The sequence below is a fragment of the Euprymna scolopes genome, chromosome 46 (assembly GCF_053919585.1).
Source record: "Euprymna scolopes isolate OS-2025 chromosome 46, ASM5391958v1, whole genome shotgun sequence".
Classification (NCBI taxonomy): domain Eukaryota; kingdom Metazoa; phylum Mollusca; class Cephalopoda; order Sepiida; family Sepiolidae; genus Euprymna; species Euprymna scolopes.
The window spans coordinates 47,967,668-47,994,301 of record NC_136527.1 but is presented as its reverse complement, the minus strand read 5'-3'; positions in this window follow the sequence as shown (position 1 = coordinate 47,994,301).

The following is a 26,634-nucleotide window of genomic DNA, read 5'->3' as shown; positions in this document are numbered from 1 at the left end:
TATACCATGTTACAAACCTTATGCAGTGAAACACTTTACTTGACTGCTATGACCTCACACAAATCCGCCAACACTACTACAAGGCAACAAACTTAAAAGAACTCTCCAAAAAAGAAAACCCTTAAACCATATAAAATTTCCTAAAAAGAGCAAACCTTTACCATAAAATATAAATGCCATTAAATAACAAACTATTCCAAAAATGAATCGAATACATAGAAACGTTGTGAAAATAACACCCAAGAACCGTATTCTGAAAAATCCAAATAATATGAATAATCAATCCTCATCTCTAAAATGAATGAAGTTAACGTTTACCATAAAATATAAATGCCATAATATAACAAGCTATTCTAAAATATTACTCGAATACACCCAGTTAAAATCTACTCCAAAAGTATCTAAAAATGTAAAACCTTATATACAGCATAGCTTTACACAAAGAGGGTCGATATACTGGTTAAAGAAAGAAACAAACATCAGAATTTTGTATAGATTTCTGGCTTCAGGAGAAAGATTCCTAAGTTCGACAAAATACACTTGAATAAGGTAACATAGAACGTTTAACGTGGTTAAAGTAACATCCAAGGTGGAACAGTATTCTGCAGAATCCAAATAATATGAATAATCTTTCCATATCTCTAAAATAAATGAATGTAATAAATTTTAGTTAAATATTTGAAAATAGATTTAATTTTGTTAGCAAACCAGTATTGATTAAAATTATACGCATTTTTTTTTAATTTTATGAATAATATATTTATACTTATAAAAAATCAACATGATAAATTCAATTTTACCAAATTAAATATATGTTTAAATTTATTTTATATTTTCAGAATTTGCAACAATGAAAAGAACTCCATTAATGCATCCAAAGGACCATTCATCATTGATGATTTCAATAATTTTATAATAATAAAGTTTTTCATATAAACTTTCGAAATTTATTAGCATATCTCGTCATACTATCCAGTGCATATAATTTTTGTAGAATTAGATGCGAGCAAACATGGAAGACAAACCACATTCTTGTGAAGTATGTGGTTATTCATTTGCATGGAAATCTAATTTGTTCCGTCATATGAAAACACATACAGGAGAGAAACCATATTATTGTGAAGTATGTGGATCTTCTTCTGCACAAAAGTCAAGTTTGTTGAGTCATATGAAAACACATACAGGAGACAAACCACATTCCTCTGAAGTATGTGGTTCTTCTTTTGCACGAAAGTCACATTTGTTGCGTCATATGAAAACACATACAGGAGACAAGCCACATTCTTGTGAAGTATGTGGTTCTTCTTTTGCAGAGAAGTTAACTTTGTTGAATCATATGAAAACACATACAGGAGACAAACCACATCCTTGCGAATTATGTGGTTCTGCTTTTGCACAAAAGTCAGGTTTGTTGCATCATATGAACACACATACAAGAGACAAACCATATTTATGTGAAATATGTGGTTCTTCTTTTGGACAGAAGTCAAGTTTGTTGAGTCATATGAAAACGCATACAGGAGAGAAACCACATTCTTGTGAAGTATGTGGCTCTTCCTTTGCACAGAAATCACATTTGTCGAGTCATATGAAAACACATACGGGAGACAAACCATATTCATGTGAAATATGTGGTTCTTCTTTTGCATGGAACTCAAATTTGTTGCATCATATTAAAACACATACAGGTGACAAACCATATTCATGTGAAATATGTGGTTCTTCTTTTGCTTGGAAGTCAACTTTGTTGCATCATATGAAAATACATACAGGAGGCAAATCATAATCATGTGAATATCCAATGTAGTAGCAACTGTACCAGAAAGAACAGTTGGAAATAAGTTATACACCATCCACTACTACTACAAATGTTCTACAGCTACATACCTATAAAATGTATCTAGTAAGCCTGACATAGTGATATGGGACAAGAAGGAGGATGTGGAAAACCTAGTTAATGTAAGTGTCCTTAATGATGTTGGCCTTAACAGAACAGGGAGAGAAAAATACCAAAATACCAAGAACTTATGTACGACATGAAAAGAAACTGGAATCTTTAGAAGGTATCAATCATACCAGTCATTTTAGGCGCAACCGGATTAATGAAAAATAATTTAAAAACTATCTGGCGAATATACCCGGTGAACCATGTGCCAAAGAAATACAAATAATAGTACTTAAAGGGACGGTTATAATCTTAAAATATCTCTCGGTTGAAGTAACTAAACTGATGGTAGAATATTTGGCATCCAGTAGAATGCCCCATCCCCAGCAAAAGCATAGACATAAAATTACAACAAAAGAGACAAACCACATTCTTGTGAAGTATGTGGTTCCTTTAGACAGAAGTCAGATTTATTGCATCATATGCTTACACATATGAGAAACAATATCTGACGATCTTTCAAAAGCCATACCTCAAAATAGTATACCAGAGCAAGTAAGACAATTTCTCTCAAATAGTCAGTCAACTATTTTGCACAAGACCGTCTTACAAATATGCCAGAATCAGAAAACAAGTCTACTATAGAAATCACTAAAACTAATCTTTAAAAAGACCCCCGACCTTTCATTACAGAAAATTGGACAAATGAGCCAAACAATACCATGACAAATATTTTCTGGAGTTATTCATTCAGAACTTTATAAATAAGGAAAGCTTTATAGACTGGTTTAAACGATGATAGCGACACTATTATAAGGAAAGAATTATAATGACTGCTCACGATCAAAGTTTCATGCCCAATGCTTCTAAGATGAAGGATCTCAGCATGACAAGTGTAGTTTGTGCAATGGAGAAATTAGTTTGAGCCGTTTGACATTTGCTAAAGGATGGCTAATATACAATGAAATACAATGGATTGTGTAAATATATCCACATCATCTGTAAAATGTTGAATATTGAATGCTGAAACAATTCCTGGGAACAACAGTCGGATACATCGTACACCATCGACTATGACTATGATTCCTTCAGCTACATGCTTAGAAAACAAAGCTATTAAAGATCACATAATAAAATGAGACAAGAAAGAAAAAGAATCAACCTTAGAAGTTTATGCCCCAATATTATTTGGATAAACAGAGTGACAAAAATACAAAGAAATACCAGGATTTTATGTACGACATAGAAAAGAAACTGTAATCTTTAGAAAATCTGTATTCTAATTATTATAGGAGGAACTGTAATCAGACAAAACGATTTAAACACTAACTCGCAAACATAGCTGGTGAGCCAAGTGCAAGAAAGGTTCAAACAATTCCTCAAAAGAGACAAATTTTAAATTAGTTGTCGATTGAAATGTATGAGATGAAATATGGATGCCCATCAGCCCTTAAATAAATGAATTGAATAAAAACAAACCTCATTCCTGTGAAGTATGCTTGCATAGAAGTAACATTTGCTGCGTCATGTGCACTCTGCTGCCAAACTGCTAAATCCAACGACACTGTTGTCAAAACTTCTAAGTCTAAAACTTAACTTGAGAAACTTAAATCAGACAAAAAAAGTACCTGGCAAATATACATGTGAACCAAATTCAAGTCATATTTGCATAGATATATTGTTTGGTTGAAATAAAGCATGAATGCATGGCATCCAGTAGGATGCGCCATCGCCCCCTTAAATACAAAAATTGAATGCATTTATTGTGTCATATGCACTCCGTCGCCAAACTACTAAAACTTGACATTCTGTTTTCAAAATGTCCAAATCCATATCACAACTTAATCTAAAACTTTACATGAGAAACTTTTAATCAGACAAAATAATTTTAAAGTCTACCTGGCAAATATACCTGGTGAACCAAGTGCAAGAGAGATTTGCATAAAAGGAACATTTGTTGTGACGTATGCAAAAATATACTGAATACAAAAGAACTTTAATAGAACATACAAATATCTATGTATTTCATATAGAGTTCAAGTGGGAGCCACAGATAAGAAGCCCTTTGATTTCTGAACACTTCGACTTATCGGGTTAATTCGACATTTTTTAAACTTCCCATTCAAAATTTAACATTCTGTTATCAAAACATACAACTCCAAAACTTTACACTTTGTTTTTAAAACGTTCAAATACATGACACCTTCTTGTCAACCCTATTAACTCCACAACTCGACATTCTGTTGTCAAACCTATTAACTCCACAACTCGATATTCTCCTGTCCAAACCTTCAACTCCAAAACTTGGCATTCTGTTGTGAAAACGTCAACTCCAAAACTCAACACTTTTCAAGTTTACTTACACATGCCTACATACGTCGCACATTTTCTTTTAACTCGTCCTCTATTTGGTACACGTCTTTTTTAAAAATTCACCTTTTTCTTTTGCATAGAAATGGCGACATTCTGCATCGCTGTCATGACCGTTATCCATCAAACCAATTGGGTTACACTTTCTTTCTTTTTTTGTTATACAACTGACCCTTTGAAGCATGAACACATGCTAGCTACGTAAGTTTTGATTTTCCCTACAAAGTAAAATATTCGGTACACGTCTTTTTAATTCACCTGTTTCTTTTCCATAGAAATGGCGACATTCTGCATCAGTGTTATGACCGTTACTCATAAATTTAATTGGACGTAACCATTTTAAGCTTCCTTTTATATTTTTGCTACACAACCGACCATTTGAAGCATGCACACATGCTAGCCAAATAAGTTTTGATTTTTCCTGCAAAGTAAAATAAGAAAAACTGAAAATATTTTTGAAACGTAGCTCTTCTGTTTATATCAAATCAGCTTTAGACAAACATGCGAACACAAAATTGTACTGTTTTGAGATTTTGTGAATATCTGGCATCTGTTAGTATGTTCCATTCGCAAATGATAAAATTAAAAAAAAAATTAAAAACCATATTTTGGTATTCTTGTTATATGTATGTGTTGGTATTCTTGTTATATGTGTGTGTGTGTTGGTATTCTTGTTATATGTGTGTTGGTATTATTGTTATATATGTGTGTTTGTATTATTGTATCAAAAATTTGTGTTAATATTTTTGTTTTATAGTCGATTTGTTTATTGTGCTTGACTTGCCGTCATAACCCCATGATTTTTTACCCCTGACCCTCATGTGACTTGATTAATTTAACAAACAAAAACAACACATATAGTAAAGCACAATAGGCATGAGAAATTTGCAGACATCTGATTGTCTTACCCAAGGTTTTTATAGGCTTCATTAATTTAACTTAATGTAACATATTAATGTTCAACAAAAGTTTGTAAATGGTCTTTTCATAAACGGATTTTTTTTCACTTGCGGTTTCGCCTTCAAGCGATCGAGATTTTTGTTTTATAGTCGATTTGATTATTGTGCCTCATTTGCGCCGTATTCTCGTGATTGGTGATCCCTGACTCTCACTGTAACTTAATTAAGTTAACACACAAAAACAACACGTGTAGTAAACCACAATAAAGATCTGCTGATTTAAAAGGTTTTATTTAAAGAGAAATTGTTCATGGGAGGAAAGAACAATATATAATTAACTAATTACTTCTTGATCAGTTTTTCTAAGTTATTCTTAAGAATTAAAATTGAGAGATGTAGACGGTGTCGGAAATTTATCCTCTATCTAAATTTCGACGCGAAAATAACTAGCCTGCAAAAAAAAAAAAATAAAAGCATGAAATAAAAAGGGGGTAAAGAATAAAATATAAAGGTCTTGTTTCAAAACGAAGAAGACATTTTATTCACAATGAATTTGGTTGCAAATTTTTCCCTTTGCAATACAAAACCAACGAACGCCAAGGTAACAACATATAATGAAAAAAACATGCTGATTCTTGTATATAAAACAATGTGTTAAATGAAGGGTCGTTTGTTAACACGACTACCACAGAAACATTAAAAGTAAAAAGTACTTCCAAAATAAAACCTTAAATAAAGGAACGTACTCACAAAAAATAATGTTCAAAGTTCATGCAATGCCCCCTTATAAACTCGTCAGTTTAAAGGCTCGCTACTTGCTCCAAGTCTTTGGAAAGGTTTCTTTGAAGCTTGTATCAAGTGATATGATTCGAATTTAATTTTCTTTCCCTGAAGACACAGTCTTCATAGCAATGTCTAATAAACGTTGAAGAGATCCGCCACGTCGCGTCTACTGTGTTGTACAGAGTTTTCTCCTTGGAGGGAAAGGCTTTAGGATCATCGTTCAGCTGATGGGATGCGCATCCTTCTGCCTAGCTGGTGAATTCGAAAAAGAATGCTTCTTCTCCTGGACCTCGTGACCTCAGCACAACGGAGCTAGCAGTGTTTTATTAAAAAATCGTGGTAGTTTCGTACAAAAAAGGGTATTAACCCAAATCCAATAAGACAATAAATATAAATTATGAACCAGCATAAAAAAATATAAATATATACACAGGAGAGGGGGTATACAATTGTTGGTGTAAAAATAGAAAAATTCCAACAAATTCAAATATAGGTTTTAACAGAAATGAGATTAGTGTGTTTTGGTTAATTGATTGAGATTATATGTATTATTACAGTGTTGTTTCTTTTTCCGTTTTCTAAAATAGAACAGCGTCACACTTTGCACATGAAACATTTTCAAATGTTTTGTACTGGTGTTTTTGTTTCTTAATCTCATTCATCCAAAGCAAGTCTCGAAATATAGACGAAACGTTAATGAATACATAACACGGTTTGTTCCTTTTTATTTCTCTCTCTCTATATATAAAAAGGTTTCTATTTTTATATATATAATATTTTATTTTATTTATTTATTATTTTTTTAAACTGATCTACGGACACGCATGTTTCAGGCTTAAGTCTCGTAGCGGCTTCGGCTGCAGGGAGACCAGGTAGAGTACTCGTCAAGGATCCATTCTTGACACTCAGCCCAACAGGTGAGGGGTCAGGAACCGGCCCAGCACCTGCTGATCTGAGATACACCGCTTGGGTATCACCTAGGAGGTCCACCCTCCCAGGCCTTGCCACTCGACTTTCGGGTGAGACAAGTTTATTGCTTGTCACCCGAGGCGCGCCCACTGGGGTGGTCAGGCAATTTTTCTTGAGCATGCCTATCTCCCAAGCTTGTGTCACACTTTGATGCGGTTGACACCAGGCGAATATCCACTCCTCTTCCGCTTAGCTTAGCTTGACTGTTACTAAGAATCAAACCCTCGACCTTATGTATTACAGTCCAGCATCTTTATCCATTACGCTATGACGTCATAGACAATTTTACTATTTACTTTTTATCGTTTAAATGATAATACGGTTAGTGACTCCACCTTGGAGATTAGTTTTTTAGAAAATCATATATATATACGCACACACACAAATACACACACACACACATATATATATATACATATATATAAATATATATATATACACATATAGTTGTATATTATGATATATATAGTTGTATATTATGATATATATGCATATATATATAGTTGTATATTATGATATATATGTATGTATAGTTGTATATTATGATATATATATATGTATATATAGTTGTATATTATGATATATATATATGTATATATAGTTGTATATTATGATATATATATATGTATATATAGTTGTATATTATTATATATATATATATAGTTGTATATTATATATATATATATATATAGTTGTATATTATGATATATATGTATATATAGTTGTATATTATGATATATATATGTATATATATAGTTGTATATTATGATATATACATATAGTTGTATATTATGATATATATGCATATATATATAGTTGTATATTATGATATATATGTATGTATAGTTGTATATTATGATATATACATATGTATATATATATAGTTGTATATTATTATATATATATATAGTTGTATATTATGATATATATGCATATATAGTTGTATATTATGATATATATATAGTTGTATATTATGATATATATGCATATATATAGTTGTAAATTATGATATATATATATGTATATATATATATATTTGTATATTATGATATATATATGTATATATATAATTGTATATTATGATATATATATGTATATATATATAATTGTATATTATGATATATATAGGTATATACATATATTTGTATATTATGATATATATAATTGTATATTATGATATATATATGTATATATATATTTGTATATTATGATATATATGTATATATATAATTGTATATTATGATTTGTATATTGTGATATATATATGATTGTATATTATGATATATACATATGTATATATATAGTTGTATATTATGATATATATAGTTGTATATTATGATATATATATAGTTGTATATTATGATATATATATATATATATAGTTGTATATTATGATATATATATGCATATATATAGTTGTATAATATGATATATATACATATATATATAGTTGTATATTATGATATATATACATATACATATGTATATATATAGTTGTATATTTCGAATATATATATATAGTTTGATATTATATGTAAAACACAGTCCAACCGACATATATTAAAGACGCTTACTCTTTTTTTTAAATAAAAAGTTTGGTTGAGACTAACACTTTTGGTGTAGTAAATATGGACAAATTCAAACATTATTTCACAAATAAAATCGACGATAAGTCAAATGGAAACACAGTCCAACCGACATATATTATCGTCGTCGATTTTATTTATGTGTGAATTTGTTCATATCATCATGATTTACTACACCAAAAGTGATAGTCTTATAGCGAAACTTTCTTTGTAAAAATAAGATCAAGATGTAAATCCGTGCCATTTTTTTTTAAATCGTGCCCATCACCATCATCTTCGTCCTGATCATTGAGTAAGACTTTTGGAATGTTCCTTCATGTGTATTATGTGTACGTACGTATGTGCGTGTGTATGTATATGCGTATTTGTGTACTACTATGTGTGTATGTTTGCCTGTGTGTGCACATGCATATGTATGTTGGCATACATCTGTATGTATGCATGTGTTTATTGCCATGTGCGTGTGGGTAAAAGGGCTCCCGTGGGGCGTGGTGAGGGCAGCTCCTCCGAAAGATGCGGATCTCTGATTTAAAAAAAAAACATAGCGGGAGACCAGTACCCGCATTAAGCTGGTCTGCAGTTTGACTTGGTGCTGGCTATCTTGCTCTTGCTTGTTGCTGGATGTCAACATTTTGAACTGAGAGAGAGATTTAGCTGTCGTACAAAGCTAAAACTCTGTAACATCAGCTTTGTATAGATACTCCCTCAGGCATTTGTCTATTAAAAAAAAGTCCTGTGGCGATAAAAAAAAAAGCTGTGATGTGTGTACGCCTGAAATGCTGGATGCATGTAACAATTAATCTGCCATCATTATATGTATCTATGTATGTATATGTGTACGCATATTTATATATGTATGTATGTGTATATTTATATATGTACATGTGTGTTTATATGTATTTATATCTCTGTGTATATGTATGTATATGTGTCTGTGTGTATATATGTTTGTGTGTGTATGTATATACATTTATATATGTTTGTATGCATGTATGTGTGTATATGCATATATGTGTATTTGTATGTATGTATGTGTGTATGTATATGTATGTGTATATGTGCATGTATGTGTGTATGTGTATGAATGCATATATATTATGTGTATGTATATGTAGGTAAGTGTATGTATATATATATGTGCATATGTATGTGTAAGTATATGTGTGTATGTATTTGTATATGTGTGTATATATGGATGTATATGTATGTATATGTGTTTGCATGCATGTGGATATGTATATGTATGTTTGAGTATTATGCATTGTGTATGTATATGGGTATATATGAGCGTATGCTTATAGACATGTATGTATGTATGTATGTATGTATGTATGTATGTATGTATGTATGTATGTATGTATGTATGTATGGAAGAGTTCTGTCAGTCTTACAAGCAGTGTAGGTCCACCAGATTTGTATACTTCTGCTGGAATTGAGTCGGGGCCGGGGGCCTTCCCAGAGGAAAGTTGCTTGATGGCTTTGCTTACTTCCTCTGATGAGGGTGGGATGTCAAGCTCCTCGTTGATAGGCTCCTGGCGTAGTCGCTCGATGGCTTCATCGTTGATGGAATATGGTCGGTTTAGCACGCTGTTAAAGTGCTCAGCCCATCTATTAAGGATCTGCTTTTTGTCATTCAAGAGAGTTGTTCCATCGGCGCTAAGCACGGGGGAGGAGCTAGAGAACTGGGGGCCATAGACAGCCCTCAGCGTATCGTAAAACTTCCTCATATCATGGCTATCGGCATGTTCCTGGATCTCATCTGCTTTGGCGCTGAGCCAGGCATCCTGCATGGAGTGAAGTCTGGCGTGCACCTTGCTGCGGATGTTGATGAAGGCAGCTTTCTTTGCGAAGCACTTGGGGTCACTCTGATGTGCACGGAGAAGTTGGCGTTTCTCCTCCAGGAGGTCTTGAATCTCAGAGTCATTTTCATCAAACCAGTCCTTGTGCTTCTTTTGTTTGGGTCCAATGATTTCGAGAGCGATGGGGTAGGTGGAGTCTCTGAGGTGTGCCCACTGATCTTCAATAGTGTCCGAGATGGTGAGGGGAACCATAGGATCTCCACAGCGAGCAGTGCATTTGGAAGACTTAGAAACAATGTGTGGAAGAGGAGAGGCATTACACTCGCAACCAAACTGAAAGTATACCGAGCAGTCGTCCTGAAAACCCTAGTCTACGCCTGTGAAACTTGGACGCCATATAAAAGACATGAAAAACAGCTGAATGCCTTCCACCTCAGATGCCTCCGTAATCTTCTCAACATCCGCTGGCAAGACAGAATTCCTGACACAGAAGTCTTGAAGCGCGCGGAGCTCCATACCATCACCACCATAATCCGCAAAACCCAGCTCCGGTGGGCAGGCCATGTCTATCGCATGCATGACAGCCGAATCCCCAAACAACTTTTCTATGGGGAACTCAGCCAGGGAAAGCGGAATGCAGGAGGACAAAAGAAACGATATAAAGACTGCCTGAGAACCTCCCTTAAAGACTTTGACATCAGCCCCCAGTCTAGGGAGAGTCGCGCTGCTGAACGTTTGGCCTGACGTCGCGCCATCAGCCTAGGAGCCGACAGGGCAGAGAATCAACGCATGACACACGACCAGCAGAAGCGCAAGAGGAGGAAGGAGAGAGCTGCCAGTTCACAGCCTGCCGATACCGCCTTCACGTGTTCAGAGTGTGGAAGAGTCTGCCGAGCACGGATTGGCCTCATCAGCCATCTCAGGACCCACAAACCCCCGACGCCGAACTAATTGATACCTTGGTCATCGTCGACTTCGACGGACGAGCAAGAAGATGTATGTATGCATGTATATATTTATATGTATGTATACCAATGACCGTCTTGTGTATGTTTGCATGTGTGTGTTTGTATATGTATGTGTGCGTAATGGGTATTGTGTATGTATGCATGTATATATGTGTGTGACATGTGTACATATGTATGTGTGCGTGCGTGTATATATATGTGTGTGTATACCAATTACCGTCTTTAGTGTCATATCTGCTTGAGTATGTGAATTTGCCGGCAGAACTATATGTCATTTTCGGGCTCATGAACTTTCAGTTTCTGAGGGAGTGGCACTCCTCTGACAAGACGTTGCAGTCATCATATTATGATATATATATATGCACATATATATAGTTGTATATTATGATATATATATGTATATATATATAGTTGTATATTATGATATATATATATGTATATATATAGTTGTATATTATGATATGTATATATATATAGTTGTATATTATGATATATATATATATATGTATATATATATAGTTGTCTATTATGATATATATGTATATATGTAGTTGTATATTATGATATATATATATATATATATACATATATATATATATATATAATTATTTACTATAATTATTTACTATAATAATTAAATACCTACAGACACTAGTGGTTCATCATTGCAGAAATTCGAACGCGTCAACAAAGCCATCTCTGACTCCATTAGAAAGGACTAAATCAATTCGGCCACTATTAGCCACGAGAAATATTGTTGAAATTTAAACATTTATTTTTAAATGTTTTTAACGTTAGTCATAGTGATCTATTCATTATATGATGATCTGTGCATGCGGGCTAAAATGACCGTCTTTATTTCAACTGTAAAATGCTCAATGATAAGAAACAAGTTTCTTGAAGGGGCTGACATAATTATTTACTATATTAATTAAATACCTACAAACAATAGTGTTTCATCCTTTCGGGAATCATCAATGCAGGGTGTCACGTTTAACATTGGTCGAGAGTTTCGAACCTGACAATGAAGTCATCTCTATCGTTAACCGTGAGAAATATTGTTGTAATTTAACCATTTTTTAAACGTTTTTAACGTCTGTCAAAGTGATCTAATCATTATATCATGATTTACACACACACACACACACACACACACACACACACACACACACATATATATATATATATATATATATATATATATATATATATATATATATATATATATATATACTAGCGAGGTGTAGTAAGGAACCACAAAAGATGTTAAAGAAGGTGGTAGTATTGGGAAAGGAGTAATCATAACAACAGGAGGCAGCCCGAATGGATTAATGTGTTATTTAAAAAAAAATTGTAGTAGACAGGTGGGTTCGCAAAGAAGGAAAAGAAGTTGTAAAAAACATAACATAGTCTTAGTTGATGCATCCATCGTGCAACGAAAAGTTGCGAGTATAGGTCAAACATCACGCCATAGTAGTAGAGAAACAGTACCCCCTCCGAAGAAAAATTTTGCCGGACATACAAAAAAAAAATGCACACAAACAAACACACAAACAAACAAACACACAAACTTTCGCTTTTATATAATAGATTAGTTTCATGCTTATGCAATTATCAGTGTTGGAAGTGAAAATTATTGCTGCTTGAGAAATTCGAATCTCGTCAATAAAGCTACTTTTGCCTTCACAGACCAGCGCCTTTCCTCCAGGATATCGGCAACTGACACATTATTGGAAGGAAGTTAAGTATGAATGCCATCCGGTGGGCGTTCACAGTTGGCAGTCAGACAAAGTATTCAATGACAGGAGGTTGGAAGTTGGCCGCTTTGTTATAATTACATATATAGGGCTCAACTTTCCTATTCTTCAAGAGGCTTTATATCTACAATACTTTAAAATAAATATGAACAATTATTTTATACAGTTCATTCATTACCCACACAACAAAAACCGTACTGTATGTGGATGACTATAATGCTCCTTATCTTGGGTTGAGCATATTGAGAAGTGATATACAAACTGCCATTAGCATATTAAGCATAGCTCTTTGTGTAAACAAATCGAGCGGAGGCATTTGGATGATGGCAAAACATCGTTAATTCATTACCCACACAACACCAGCCATATAGAGTAATGGTAAGAAGCCTTGACTGTCATTTGGGCGGTCGGGTTTCGATCCTGGTTTGAGGCAGTTGTGTGTCTAGCTGCACTGATGAGCTGTATGTGGATGACTATGTGTGTGTGTGTGTGTGTGTGTGTGTGTGTGAGTGTATTATCAGAAATACACGAATATTTCGAAATTCATTAAATTAGAAATAGTTTACTTACAAAACAGCAGAGTTAAGTTCCAAGATTAACTCTTAAACAGTCTTTTCAATTTAAGAAAACATTCTTTTTCAAATATAAATAAATTAATTACAGTGTTTCAATAAAAAATATCTTAAATAAATTACAACAATTATAAAGGTTTTTTTTTTTTTTTTTTTTTCTAAATAGTTGTCTATTTTGCATGTATTATGTTTTAGTTTTCCTTCTTTTTTTCTTACATTTCCTTCAACAGTTATTTCCCTTGGCCGGACATTTTTCTTATAGAGTTTCCCCTGATTCGACACCGGCAGGTTGACAGGTGTTTTGTTCCCTAATTTTAGTCAGCAGCCTTTCTAGCACACATGTCGCCGTCTTTTATCTTCTGTATCGCCGTTTTAAGCCATATCCGGTAAGAAACATTATATACCTCCTTCTTAAAGACACTTTTTAATACTTTTAACGTTATTTTTTTTATATATATTATTTCATCTTAACTACGAATTTTCTTTACCCACATGTCAGACCCCCTTACTTTTAACTGTATTATTCATTTCCATACGCATACGATTCCCCATTTAGACCTTTATAACTTCTCGATTCTTATTTTTTTCTCTTTGCGTTCTCAACAATGTTTTTTTTTTTCATTTTTTTTCCGTATCTACTCTCAATATGCCTGTATTATTTAAAAAGGTTAAAAATAGAAACAAATCGAACTTATTAAGGAAGATAATAATTTTATCGAACTTACTAGGAGAGATAATAACTTCCGGTGAATGTCAGAAAAATATCAAGTAAATAAAACGTCGTTTAGTAAATCGTTATTTGTATTTTAAACTAAATAATTTATCGTGGTTTATTTTTTGTTTTTGTCATTTCATTTAACTTAATATGAAAATGGATAATAAACTTTAAAATACCAATTATTGAATGAATTTTATTATTTCTTTTTCTTTAAAAACTCAGTTTTATTTTGATGGATGTGTTCAGTGACATCGATATGATGACTAAAATCGCAAATTATTGTCTTTTTAAATTCAATAGCTCAAAAATTACAAAGTTTTAGAAAAAATATTTTGTGTTGTAATTTTTTATGTTATTTTGCAACTTTCTTGGATTTTTTTTCGCCAAATTCAAAAATCGACGTATCCTTTAAAATTGTAAGAAATAAAAACAAATGACGCATGAATGAACAATTAAAAATAAAAATTATTATAGATGTCAACAATTAAAAATAAAACATTGTAGATGTGAAGAATTAAACATGAAACATTGTAGATGTCAACAATTTAAAATAAAATATTGTAGATGCTATAATTAAAAATAAAACATTGTAGATTTCAAACATTAAAAAATAACGCATTGTAGATGTCAACAATCAAAAATAAAACATTGTAGATGCTATAATTAAAAATAAAACATTGTAGATGCTATAATTAAAAATAAAAAATTTGTAGATGTCAACAATCAAAAATAAAACATTGTAGATGCTATAATTAAAAAATAAAACATTGTAGATGCTATCATTTAAAACTAAAACATTGTAGATGTCAACAATTAAAAGTAAAACATTGTAGATGTCAACAATTTAAAATAAAACATTGTAGATATCAACAATTTAAAATAAAACATTGTAGATGTCAACAATTTAAAATAAAGCATTGTAGATGTCAACAATCAAAAATAAAACATTGTAGATGCTATAATTAAAAATAAAACATTCTGGATGCTATCATTTAAAACTAAAACATTGTAGATGTCAACAATTAAAAGTAAAACATTGTAGATGTCAACAATTAAAAATAAAACATTGTAGATGTCAACAATTTAAAATAAAGCATTGTAGATGTCAACAATCAAAAATAAAACATTGTAGATGCTATAATTAAAAATAAAAAATTGTAGATGTCAACAATTAAAAGTAAAACATTATAGACATCAACAATTAACATAAAACATTGTAGATGTCAACAATTTAAAATATGGTTTTGTTTCCAGTAGATGGAACTGTCGGTCGCAGCAGAGTAGATTTCTTTATCGTGCACACATACAACATGGAATCCAGTGAATTGCAGTGCATAATACACATCTTTATATCTCATATATAATTTTTTATTTGTATTGTTTTAATTTAATCTTTAAAACATGATGAAAAATAATCAGAAATTCATAAAAAATATGATAATCTGGAAAAAAATTTTTTAATATAATATGGTGGTTTTCAAAACTCTGTTTCCCTATCATTTTCTGCCATTAAATTGCACATACCGTGCTATGAATTAAAAAATTAATAAGGATGAAACTTGTAATCTGTTCTCTCATGTAAATATTAAAATGTTAAATAAAATAATACTATTTTTATCCATGATATTCACCAAATAGATCGACTCTATTTCGAAATGAATTCTTTTTTATTTTCCCTCTTCAATTTTGTTTTCTGCAAACTTGCTCTTCCGTTCGTCATCTTGAATGCTAACTTGAGCTTGTAAAGTCAGTCACATGTGAAAAATTGTTTCCTTTATAAAAGCAGATAAAGTTAATCGAAAGCAGATTATAAAACAAAAACGTAAGTTTACTACATGAATTTAGCATCGATTTTTGCGCATTTGCAGAATACGTTAAAATGTAAGGGAGATAACTACATTTACTAAGTGAATAATCCTAATGAAAATGTTGATTTTATCGTTGAACATTTTTCGCTGTCAATTTTTTTGTATTCAATACTGACTTAAACATAAAAAAATAATTTTATGAATTTTAAATATTTTTAAGTTATGTTGTTTTTTTGTTTACCAAAGACAAAAAGAAAAGAAAAAAACCTTTAAATCCTAAATGTTTTTTATATTGTTTAATGGTTTTTGCTTTCATCTTTTTTCAATTTTCTCAGTGGATTATTATTATTAAACTGTTATTATATTTTCAATAATTAAACATAAAAAACAACGATCAATGTCTACAATTTGACGTAAAGCAAAAAAAAAAAAAAATTAAAAAATCCGAAAAATCTTTACAATGAAATTTTTTTTTCGGATGTGCTGAAAACGAATATATACTTCAAAGGTGACGCAGAGAATTAGATTTCATAATATGAGGAGATTATTTTTTCCAAAAGTGGGGATCATTTTTATATAAATTTAATGTAAAATGAGCAGTACCAGTGCACTTATTGATCCATGCTGAAATAATAATGTTATTTTTAGAAAGCCTTCTTAACATTGGGAAAGAAGGGTGTTTAGTATTTATTCTGTACTTTAAACTTATAATTTAATAAAAAACAGATATCATAAAACTTTATTTGAACTTTAAAATGCTATTGAAAGAATCTGTAATCTATAAAACGTTAGGGTAGTGTTTGGAAGTGGTTCGGCGCTCTTGTGTATCAAGCGGTTTATGGAACAATCATGACAAAGCGATTCCATATAAATGTGGAAAATTATACAAATGTGAGCCATGTCATTCACTAACAGTAAGGTGAGGAAAACATTGGAGAGATTTAAAAATCAGTTATGGCGGAATATATATACATGGATGTAAAAAGGAAACCATTCACTCTTATGGGATGAAGTAAAAATTATAAATAGAGAAGAAGAATGAAGAGTAATCTGGCTTAAGGAAACCGTATATATTCTGGGTGATGATCAATTACTAAGCCTAGTAAATATTTTACATGATGTGGGAAAAATTAATTATAAATAATATAGTAATAAGTAGTGAAAAGTATCTATGGTGATGCGAAAAAGAAAGTCCGCACTTCTCTTTTGTCAAAAACTGCAAATTTAAGCTAAATTGCATGTAACTGTTTAAAAAACCTTATACCTCATTTTATTTATCTTTTGTTCCTCTATAATGTTACCTGTTCATGTTTGACTTTTGATTGGAGTATCCTAGTGTTCATATCAATTTAGAAAATAATAAAATCAAGAAGGCAAAAACTACAGTAAAAAATAAGCTTTAACTTAGCTTTAAATATTTACTTTTTAGGCATCAAAACATTTCTAATGGTAGGAGTATCGTAGTGTTCTTATCAACGTAAAAAATAACAAAATCAAGAATGCAAAAGCTCTGCAGCAAAAAATGAGCTTTAACTTAGCTTTAAATATCTAGCTTTTAGGCAACAAAGCATTTCTAATAGTAATTGTTGTTGTTGCAGGTTATACAAGGTAGCATTTAGTCCATATGCTTCGACTTTCTCTTTGTGATCTCCACCTTTCTGGTTCATCTAATAAAGTAATCGGCATTGATCCTAGATGCACAGTTGCAAGGTGGTAGAGATTCAGTTTTGGTGTGAACGTTATTAGTGCCAATGGTCCAGGGCCTATATTTCGCTTTCAAGATCCAATTAATTCGCCAAAGTACATTAATATGTTGACTGAGAATTTTCTACACTACTTTGGCTGGAATTTATATAATAATACTATCTTTATGCAGGATAATTCTCCATTCACCCAGCTGGCAATGTAAAGATGTTCCTTGAAGAGAATGATATTCCCTGTTTTTATTGGCCTGCAGAATCTCCAGACCTCAATCCTATCGAAAACGTATGGCATTACATCAAGCAACATTAATACAATGATGAAATTTTAAATCTGAAAGAACTTATATTAAGTCGATATTAAATCTGAGAGACTTATATTAAGTAGATATTAAAAAGTTCCTCGTACCTAATATATTTTTCTAACCTCTTTATCTCTGGCCTTTTTTTTTACCTTTCCTTTCTTTAATGGAGAGTAGATAATGCACTCTGGATGTGTTATCAGCAGCTCCAGTAACTCTCACTTCTCCTTATTTGTCCTTCAGTCCTCATTTCCAATGAGTGATTTTTCTGATAAAGGGTGAAGAAGAAGTTGCTTTCTAGGTCTGAGGTGTCAGAAATTTACTTTATTTATGGCTATCCTTGTAGCCATGTCAGTAGTAAGGGTGCTGGAGGTAAACATTTCATCTGATGTTATCTGCCTGATAGTCAGGGACCCGAACCTTGGATTAACCACTAAGGAGGCTGTCCTATCAGCAGGCACAAAGTACTGGGGCTGCTGTATTGCCATTTGGTGAATAGATTCTGAACCATGCAGTAGTTTCTGGTGGGGTCTCTCAATTCCATATTAGTGGGTAATTGTTACGGCTTAACCTTATGTGCTACAAAAATGTCCTGTATTTTTCTCTTACTTTCCCTCTCTAACCTGCTCTAACCAAGTCTGTGGACCTGATCCACAAATCCCAAAACCTAAACATGAATTATCTCCAGAAACAAACATGAACAAACCTAGAACCCCATCCTCCAATGTAGACCGCTACTACTATTTCTCCTCTAACATTAGGGGTCTACATTCCAATCTTCCAGAGGTTGAAACCCAATTGCAAGATACGAAACTGGACATATTGTTCCTTAGCGAAACTGGCATAGGGCTAATCTCTTCACTAGATGAATTCATAATTAATAGATACTCTAACTTAACATCTAAATCTGACCCCCAAGATCGCCATGGGCATAGAATATGTGCCTACATTAAAGATGGCTTTCAATGTGGTAGGGATATCTCAAGAGATGATCCTATTTTACCTTATATGTGCTTCCGGGTTGCACTTGCTTACACCACTGCATTTATATTTGCCCTCTATCACCCCCACAACAGCAGCGTTACTATCTTTAAGAACATATCTGAGAAAATTGACCACATCCTGTCTGCTAATCCTTCGGCTAACATTCACATCTGGAATAGCTGACCCACTCAAACAAGACAGATGATGAGGGGTGGTTCTGTCATAACTTATCCATTGCCTATGACCTCACTTGGATTGTTCATGAACCGACCGATGTGCCCGATACTACCAGTCAGTATGCAAGCCTCCTAGCCCTTTTTCTCACAACTTCCCCTGAGCTATGTTCATGTTCCATTCTATCTCCTCTGAGATCTTCTAACCACTCGGCTGTATCAATTTAGATAAAAATGAAATGTAATAAGTCTTCAGACGTACCTCTCCACCGAACAGTATATCGATACTCTATGGCTGACTGGGATAGCTTCTGTACATTCATATCTGATTTACTTCTGCATTCCATGTTTAAAAGGGATGTGTCCTCTCTAGTATCAGACCTGACTGAATGGTTAATTGTAGGCATAGACCGATTTATACCATCCAAAATATTCCAACAAAGACCTAACAGCCAGCCATGGTTTTCCCCAGAATGTGCTGCTGCAATTGCACACAGAAATCAGTTTTTCCAGAGCTATCAACATAATAGATGTACTGAGACTAAAGCTGCTTTCATGACTGCCGGCAACCACTGTAAAAGAGTAATAAAAAATGCAAAAGGGCTATATGCTCAGTCCATTAAATCCAAAGTAGCTGAGCAGCGGCTTGGTTCCCACCAGTTTTGGCAAATAGCAAACAGGATCCTGAACAGATGCATGCGTTCTATGCCAACCATCATCAATGAGGTCATCTTGTCAGCATCAGACAAAGCCAAACTATTTGCCAAGAACTTTGCAGCTAATTCTACCCTATGCAACGAAGGTGATCAACTCTCCGTATTTCTCCTATAACAGACAACACGCTATGCAACATACAAATCTTTGTGTGTGATGTCGCCAAGCTGATCAAGAACCTTGATTCCAGTAAAGCAACTGGCCCTGACGGCATTCCAATTATAATGTTGAAAAAGCTTCAACCAGAACTTGCCCCATGCTTACAAAACTGTTTAAGCGTTGTCTTTGGAGGAGTGCTTCCCAAACACCCTGGAAAACCTCATCAGTATGCCCTGTATTTAAGAATTCAGGTGATAAGTTATCTCCCTCTCAGTACAGACCAATAAGTCTCCTGTTAGTCGTGGGTAAGCTGCTGGAATCCATATAAATAAAGAAGTAGTCGACCACCTCAGCAGAAATAACCTTCTTGGTGACATGCAAAATGGTTTCCGTTCTGCTAGATCTACAGCAGATGTGCTAACGGTTATAGATCATAGGATTAGTGAATCTCTCGACAAAAGTTTCCTTTCTAGGGAAATTGCTCTTGATATATCAAAGGCCTTTGATAAGGTATGGCATAAAGGCCTATTTCACGAGATTTCCAGCTACGGTATAACTGGAAAGGTTTTCTCAATTATTAAGTCATTTCTCTCTGATAAGCTCATAGGAGTAGTGGTTGATGGGCAGAAATCAGAAGCCCACAGTAATAATGCTTGTGTCCCCCAAGGGTCCCTCCTGGGCCCAACTGTCTTCCTGATCTACATCAATGATCTCCCAAAACACATACTTAAATCATTCGTTGATATCTATGCTCTATGACACGACCATCTATGGCGACACATCAAAGGCCGTAAATGACAAAGTTCTCTCAGATTCTCTCTCCTCTGATCTTGAGTGCATGGTACAATGGAGGAAGAGGTGGTTGTTTACATTTAATCCATCTAAAATCAAGCTTCTATCTTTACATCATCAACGCTCTGATCCCCATCTGGTATCAGTTGAAATAGATGGCTCTCCTCTTGGGGAGGCACCATGTGTTGACAAGCTTCTGGGATTGACCTTTTTCCTGATCTGAAATGGAACATGTACATCAAATCTGTTGCCAAGGTCGCTGGAAAAATGGTGGGATCCTTCTACCGCTCCAGTAGATATCTCACTGCTGATGCAATTCTCTATCCAAGTACGTCCAAGGATGGAGTACTGCTGCCACATCTGGACCGGAGCTGCTAAAAACAGCCTATCCTGTCTTGACAGAGTACAAAATAGACTTCGTAGCCTAGTGGGGAATGCCCTTGTCTCTTCCCTGCAACCTCTCTCCCACAGAAGGGACGTTGTGAGCTTGTCTTTCTTTTATCATTATTTCCATAGGAAGTGCTTGTCTGAACTCAAATCTCTGGTCTCCCTTGCCCATCTTTCACAAAAAGCACCCGTCTAGCTGAAACCACTGTCAGTAATTTTCCCCACTCTTTACCTGCCTAAATCAAAACGTAGATTGCATGAACAAAGCTTCTTTCTTAGAAGTGCATGCCCGTGGAACTCTCTTCCGTTCGCCTGTTTCCCACCTGACTACAACTTCGATGTCTACAAGTCCAACATAAGCAAGTTCCTGATAAACCACTCCCTTAAGTAAGACACTTTATCAGATCTCCATTACTAACAAATACTAAAATATTGTCCCAGTGATTACTTTACATGCAATGACTCTTATTCCCAAATGGCCTGTGGGCGTTGATAAGTGGTTACTTCCATGTAAAAAAAAGGGAAAAAATGTTTAAATAGTGCAGCTCAGTAAGTGCACTAGCACCAAATGAGCACCCACTTTCAGGCCACACAGTGATAAGTTTTTTGCTTGGGGGCTGCCTGAAAGCCGTTTTGGTAAATTTTTACTTACTTTCGACCTTAACAATCACCTTTAACATGATGATTTCTATAGGTTTTTTGTATGCTGAAAACGAATATCCCATTAAACTTTGTCACAAACCAATTATTTTTCGAATATTTCACAATGTAAAGAATTGGCCACTACTGATAACATAAGGAATTACACTGCATATGCAAAAATATGCATATGCTTGCACATACAGAAATGGTCACCATTAATAACATAAGGAATGCCACATATCTGTATACAGATTTTTCTCTTTTTTCTGTACTTTAATGTTCTCGGGCTTTAATAAAAGATGAAATTAGAAAAACACTTTTAGCTCCACTCACTAGGTGGTCATAAAGTGGGTGCTCATTTTACGTTAAATCTATAATGAAAAGTGATACACAACTTTTTAAACAGTACATTCTTCATATCATGAGAACTATCTCTCTGCGCCATTGTTAAAGCATATATTCATTTTCAGCACCCCCAAAAACGTATAAAAGTGGTAATCATGAAAGCTTTTTTGTGGGTGGGGGGGGTAAAGATTTTAGACATTGACAAGAACAACTTCTTTATAGTTCACAATGATAAAAAATTAATTCTTTAAACTGATTTTCACTAAAAAAACAAAATTCTCGACGCATGCATGGAAGTCGTATGCTCCTGTGTCACTAATCTACCAGATTATCAAAAAAATGTCAATATTTACAATTTTTAAGTTATTCTCTGTTTCAATGGTAAGTTCTAGTAAATCGATCCCCCATTTTTGAAACATCGACTTTAAAGCCAATTTTGAGAGTTTACCCCTTTTTTTTGTCTTTTTTATATTTAGTTGTTGTTTTCTCCTTTTTTAATTAAATGTTTTTATTCTAATCGATTGGTTTCCATATAAGGGGTCGATGTATCAGAAACTGTATACATACATAAGTATACCAAAGAGTTTTCCTGTTAATTTATTAGGAAATGCAGTTATCAAATATCCTGTTCGTTTGTTTAAAGAATGCTGAAAATTAAAGAAACTTATTATGTTGAATTTTTAAGTTCTCTCAAAAATACATTCAACAAACCTTTCAAATAACTTTGATTAAATTAAAAAAAATAATTATGATTTTTAAACAAATTATAATATTACGGTTCTGAATTTTTAGATGATGAATGATTCTTTGTATTATTAGATTATTGAGACTACTGTTCTCATCTTGAGTGTTATTTATTGTGCAAACATTGTAAAAATAACATTTAAGATGAGAACAAGAGTTTAAATAATCCAAATGATACGAGCAAAACACAACAATGTTCTTTTTTTCTTTACATGTCGAAAACTTGTTTTTGTTCTTCCTTTACAAGGCATTAATATATTATGGAGATTCCATAATTATTTACCAGATTGTGATAGTACACTTTAACTTTAATTCTACTTTCAAAAGTGAAGGTGACATAAAATTAAATTATTTTGTATTTTAGGGACATTAACTGTGATAGATGAAAAGGAAGTTATTATAAATTGGGCTTTCATAAGTAGGTGTTATGAATTTGTGTATGGAAAATCGTAACTTACTTGGATAGCATGTGTGCGTGCTTCAAAGGATTGGTCATGTAACAAAAAAGAAAGTAAAGAAAGCTTAAAATGGTTGATGGTCACTTGTGCAATACAGATTGTTTCTATTCTTTAAAAAAACGTACTAAAAAGGCACCATTTCTCGGATTAGCATGAGAAGAAGCTGATCATTTTCTGACATGTCCAAAATCATTAAAATGGTTTCTGGTTTCCCCCCAACAAAAAAAATTCTCCTCAAATCATGAAAAACAAACAAAACTTCTTTGTCTTTCCTCCCACTGTTCACAGCCAACTTTCTGCATAGGTTAAATGGCTTTCTTCGAAAAGGAAGAACAAGAGGAGAGAAAATTAAGAATATGTAATCAAAAATACAAATTGACCAATTCTCTTCTAATTAAAATATATGACTACTTTTACAAAAATTTTACATTGACACCCATTAGGAAGGTGATTTTCTATGCGATATTCTATTGATATTCTTAGCCAACTCAATAGCACTCAGATCAGCTCGTATGAATGAGAAAGGCTTGATTGGCGGCTTTTGCAGGTTTTGAGTGTTAGTATATTTGGAAACATATCCAAGCCAACTCGAGTTGACTTTAAAGGATGTCATGTCGAGGAACTTGCTTTATATTAAGTTTAGGTGCACGTTATTTATGGTTTTCTCTGTGATCCTTCCAAACTGATGTCTGTCACCTTATTGACACTTTCAAAACTAAGTTAAACAAGAATGATGGAAGACAGAAGAGATTTATTCACTTTAATGTTCGTTCAAATGACTGAGCAATAGTAATCCCTTAATTATCATACATTGCTACCAAGTGAAACATGTTGCAGAGTACATTTTTCAACAGCCAGAAACATTTGTACACTTCGTTTTTATATAAAAACTTATTTCTGTTTCTTTACTGCCTCACCACCATGAAAAGATATATTCTTTTATAAACAGAATATATATATATATATATATATATATATATATATATATATATATACATACATATATATATATATATATATCAATGGTATGTTAGACTCCTCGTCCAGCCTTTCCCATTGATGTCAACTGCATCATATTGGGATATCAGCTTGTTCCATGGCTGAATCGCTATCTTTTTAACGGTCTTTCACATTCCTTGATTGATGATCTTTAATATAAGATGAAAATCTATTAACTTTGTTTTCTCATTCGACATCTCTATAAGTTTTTCTTAGCTTTTTACCAATATTAAAGCAAACGATCGATGCATCTCTTGTATGCTCATCACGCTAGTATATTTTACAAGGCATTAATATATTATGTACTGGCAAAATCATTGATCTATTGAAGAGCATGGTGAATCTGACAACCGCCAACATTTGGTTTATGTATATATCCATGAGAGTTCATTGTTGCCAACTTTTCACTCAAACGTTCTACTTTGCCGTTACTTTGTGGTGATAAAATGATGTGCTTACATGATGTATGTTGAGGTCCTACAATGCCTTCTTCATCAATTTGTTAACATTTTTGGACCCATTGTCTGTTAACAACTGGAGTGGTGCCCCGAATCTGGGAAAATTTCATCCAACAGCAGATGAGCCACTGTTTCAGCCTCATTATAAGAGATTGTAAAAGTCTCTGGCCAACCACTATACATATCGATGAACATCTCTATGTACTCGTTACGCAAAACTGTAAGATAGGAGCCAGAAATATCCATTGCCAGTTTTGCAAAAGGAAAATGAAGCAGATTGTTCTCCTGCATTCAAGGGTATTGCTTGTTTATTTTTCTAGTCTGGCATGGAATACATTTGCCTACGTATTCATTCACCTCCTTAAATAAGCATCGTCAGAAATATTTTTGCTTATATAATGTAAATTATATATATATATATCAATATATATATATATATATATATATATTGTGACCATATGCTGCAGTACATATAATTGTCCAAAATTGTTCATCGTCTGCAATACAGAATCTCGTTCATCACCATACACGTTTATATTCCATTTTAGACGATTTACCGTTCTTCATCTGCATCTTTAAATCTAAAAATGTCCTCATCTGCCTTTTGTTCCCTAATTAAATCAAAACCCAATAACATGTGATGTTTATGCGATACTAATGAGTTTAATTTTCTTAACTATCAAGTAATCCCTACCCTCTATTTCTACCAGGTAACGTCATCGTCTCTGCTCAAATCCACTGTGCATAACAAATGATCCACACAAACATTTTTCTTCTTCAAAACCCACCTCTGTATTTTCCTATTCTGTATTGGTGAAAATATTCATTCAACTTATTAAGGGCATAGTGTATAATGTAATTATTTAGTGTATCGTGTCTAAGTTTACGAGATAAGAATAAATTAGTTCTTCAACCTCTCTGTTCCCTCTGATCTGTGTACAGTCTGTGGTTTTTTTTTCAGGATTAGGATAAGCCAGTATAACAATATCTGCGATCTCCATTTTTATGCTGACTGTCTACCCTCTTGGGGATTTAATTCTTTTGTTCATCAATCATAATAATCACAGTAATGTTATAAGCCATTATACACTTAGCTATTTGTCAACACATTCTCAACGTGATTGGTTGGTATTGTTCATTATAAGCAATCAAAACTTACAACAATTTCTAAAATGTATGCTGATGCTGGTGTTTTAAAATAATTTTCTGTGCTGACCTAACTATTGATTAAATATAATTATTTCAGAGCTACAATCTCGTCAAATACTCTTATCATTACTAAACCGAAGTACATCCTCACCTCATTATTCTTAAGTCACTAATGGTTTAGTATCACATATTTATTACTGACACTTCTGCTCCTCTATAATTTTACCCTCAATTCTAATCAATTCTATGTGCATTTATACGTCCTTGTTCAGTAACACATAATTATCTACCTAGCTTTTCTCTTACTTTCGTTTTAAATTCTAGTCCTCTAATCTCTACTTTGTTTCCTCTTTTATGCCTGTCTCCATATGTTGGCAACTAGAATCTGCCGTCTCGTATGACAAACCTCAATGGGCTTGTCTTCATACTCCTAGTTTGCGTCAAGCCAGATTTTCCATTTAACTTCTGCTATAGCTTTCTGATAAGCCGCTTGTAGATCTTGTGGCTTGTGTCTCATCACAACCATCTTCACTCTCCTATGCCTTAAACCCTCTAAAAAGTCCCATTGCCTGTT